A 3,664-nucleotide genomic window follows, 5' to 3' on the forward strand; every position below is an offset into this window, starting at 1 on the left:
CTCTGGCAAATAGGGTGTGCAATTACACGGCTTCTTCTGTATATGAAAATGAAGTTGATAAATCAGTGATAATATGTATACCGTTATCTCATTACCTAGATCTTGTCAAGGTTGTTACCTAATGCGCTTTTTATATTAAGAGTTGAAATGATGTGGTTTTTGAATGGTGGTGTTGTAACTCAGCCATGTGTCCCCGATTTGGCAGAAAATTTACACATGGAATTAAACGCCATACTCATATAGCACATACGTCTGGACTGTTTACTACGTTCCAATAACAAACTAGCCAACCGTGTAAACAAGATTTTATTTAAACTGACGAATCTTGCAAAAATCTGCGTTGAAAAGGCACTAAACATCTACAGGAGTATCTACGGTCAAAGTTCTGCACATTCTGTAGAGGCAGAACACAGTGGATGATGATGATGAATCTTGCATTGCCCCAAGAACTGTCAAACTGCTCAGTAGATACTCTCCAAGCAGAGGTTCCGACCGTTTTTTTTTAATTTATTTTTAGGCGTTTTTATCTGGCTTTCTATTTTGTATTGTTTTATTCATGCGCGGCTGGACGATGTAACGAAACAACACAAAGTAGAAAGCCCGATAAAGCGTATGAAAATACGTCAAAAATAGACGGAACCAAACCTCTGCTTGAACAGTACAGAAAAGGTTGTCTGCCACAATGGTGAAGACATTAGTGAGTTGGTCATCTCCAAGAAGTTTGTAACGTTTGCGTTTCGTGTATTGCTTTGTTTTCACTCCATAATGACTTATGGGTCAAATACCCAGTAGTTGCACCATATGACCCCACGGCACCACTGGAAAGACGTAATGTAATACATATTAAGTTAACTCAGACGTTAGACACAAACCACAATGCAAAATATTGTTTACATGGATGTCTATCGTTCATAAACACCCTACATTATAGACTAAGAAAAAAAATATGCATAAGTGACAGTCAATCATTCTCCATTCTGTGCATGTTCCCAACACCCTATACGTGACTGCCATTGAACCCATTCAACCAACATGTAACGTTATACCTGTATATGTAAACACGAGACAATGCATCCGACCTTTGACGTCAGGGCGGTATTTTCCCCGGTCATGCGAGACCGCGTAGTGTGACTCACCCACTGAGACTTGCTTATTTGGTTACCGCAGTTACTCCCCAAACACATGAGTCATGGGAAAACCTTATATTAGATTCGCTGGCGCAAGGAGTAGCAGTCGTCTATTCACAGAAGGATTGGAAACCGGGAGGTTCGCTGCACTACATACGATACATACAGTACATACGGGAGGAAAGCCGACAAGTATCTACCCAGTCAGGCTCAAGGCCGTGGCGACTCAGACATCCAGGTGATATTTGGACACGTCTTTGACCTCCAGGTGAGATTTACGTAAGTCTTAGACACCCAGTTGAGTTTTACGTATTACGTATTAGATACCCAGATCTCAGACATCCAGGTGAGATTTATACACGTCTAGGGCAACTAAGGCTTAGGTCGCATTTCCAAACCGGGTCTCGGCTGGGATGTTTTAAGAAACGAAAAATTAAAATGTATACCTAGGAATATAAACAAAACATACTCATGAGTCTTATTTTGACATTTTGTGTATTTTGATTTCTTTTATGTAATTCTGTTTGCTCCCCAAACCTGCCAGGCCGGGCCCCGCTTTAGAAATGTGACCTAAGTACGATTTAGAGAAATCTCAGTCATTCAGGCGAGATTTATACAACTTCACCATGTAGCAGGAACTTCAATTGTATTAATGGCTTCTAGACTAATAGCAATATGTCCCAAATAAAAAAGGGCATACATTATCAATTCACGTTTGTGTTTCACATGAAACACACAACAAGATAATAGTTTGCCAGACAAGACCGTGAGCTAAAAGGAGCATTTCTGGCCAAGACTCGGTCGGTGTCCTCTCGAAAACAGCGCGATTTCTAGGGATCAGTCTTTGTTCGCAGGACATCACGCTCCCTCGAATGTAAACAGCTTAGATTTTTGTGCGGAAACTATGCTCGACCGTCTGACGATTTTGAGATGCGGCCGGCGACCTTCTTTTGATCAAGTACCAGTAATTCGGCCGTAGCTCAGTGACAGTGTTACACGCAACGGCTTAACGACTACTGCGAGAATATATATTTTCCGATTGGAAGACTTTTTATTATCTTTTACCTTCACAGAGAAGCTTGTATTTTCGCGTGTGTATGTCTGCGCTTTTGTTTGTGAACACGGCGGTCAGTTGCTAGGGTAAACATGATACCCCAAGACCCCCCCCCCCCCATTGTAAGTAGTGAGGGTATCGTGTTCGCCCGGGGGAACCTAGCACTATGTATGGTAAACAATTGAGAACGTTTATAATACTAGGTGGTTGTAAGGGCCATAACCCCTGATGTATTAGATGTTAATTGGTAGGGCCATGTTTGGAGTGTGACAAACACCTACAAACAGTAATAAATATCCGCTTCAATCTACTAGCTTAACTTTGATATATCGATCTTTATTTGCATGTTCCTGCCCACATGGGCTAAATGCAGTGATTCTATAGTATTGCATGGATGATGGAATACTAGAGACTAGATACTGTTACAAGTAGTGTTACAAGCGAGCAGTTGGATAAACAAAGTATCTTGAGCTATGCTATCACTATAACTATTGTTTACATGCCTCTTCCCTCTTCTTAAAACAAGTGTATACGAACTCACATAGTTTTTGTTGTACACTGTTGTCTGTGGCTGTCATTATACATACAAATAGGTCGTCTTTGGTTAACCGTTTACATCGGGTGTCTATATTGAGAGCACTGCTAACAAAATTACGTATATCACTGTATAATATACCATTCGACCGAAGCGGGTATCGATTACTGGTTGTGAGCCGTAAGTTTCATGTATACACGTAGATACGATGCTAAACTACAATCCCGATATCTAGTAGTAAGGGACATGCGATGCTCTTGGCCCCTAATTCCCAAATGCAAACATTTTTCTACCTTTTATGCTTTACAACACAGAAAGATGAGTGACAACTATGAGCGCTTGGCAAGGAGGCTGCAGGACTTAAATATGGAGATAATCTGGATGAGTCCCCATTTCACTGATAGAGCTGCCCTGGGTGACACGAGAAATCTTCCTTCCAGCGAAACAACGGATGTCTCAATGAAAAGGAATAGGAGGGGGAGGCCTAGGGGGAGGAAAAAGAAGACAAGCGTTGTAACTGGGACGGTTGTAGAAGAGGAGGAAGACATAGACAGGTAACATGCTAAACATTGTATACTTACTTACTTACTTACATTACTTTATCCTTCTAACTTAGTTTACATTGTTTGTTATATAGTAGAGCCAATCATCTCTTCAATTCATTGAGATTCACCATGTTTGTGAGAATTGACATAACAGGTGACTATCATTTCTTTGAGATGTCAACCCGGAGACCAGACTGTAAGGTTTGATCCACAGTGCACTTTGTCCCGGCACAGTTCCCACATGTTTAAGCTGCTGTTGTGGACAGGCTCTTACATTTGAGTAAGGAAAACGAATCATATCATAAAATAATGACAAGAAACATCTTCGTTCCAGCGAAGCAACGGATGTCCCAATGAAAAGGAATAGAAGGAGGAGGAGGAGGAAGAAGAAGTCAAACGTTGT

The 3,664-nt window shown here is 41.1% G+C and overlaps 1 protein-coding gene across 1 annotated transcript in view; it reads left to right on the forward strand.

Moving 5' to 3' along the window:
* Positions 1-1,179: 1,179 nt before the first annotated feature.
* LOC118430786 overlaps positions 1,180-3,664 on the forward strand; it is a 10,079-nt gene continuing 7,594 nt past the window's right edge. The window contains exon 1 of the mRNA XM_035841808.1: positions 1,180-1,395. The gene's annotated coding sequence lies outside the window, so the exon portion shown is untranslated. The remainder of the gene's footprint in view (positions 1,396-3,664) is intronic.

The sequence above is a fragment of the Branchiostoma floridae genome, chromosome 14, assembly GCF_000003815.2.
Source record: "Branchiostoma floridae strain S238N-H82 chromosome 14, Bfl_VNyyK, whole genome shotgun sequence".
NCBI classification, from domain to species: Eukaryota; Metazoa; Chordata; class Leptocardii; order Amphioxiformes; family Branchiostomatidae; genus Branchiostoma; species Branchiostoma floridae.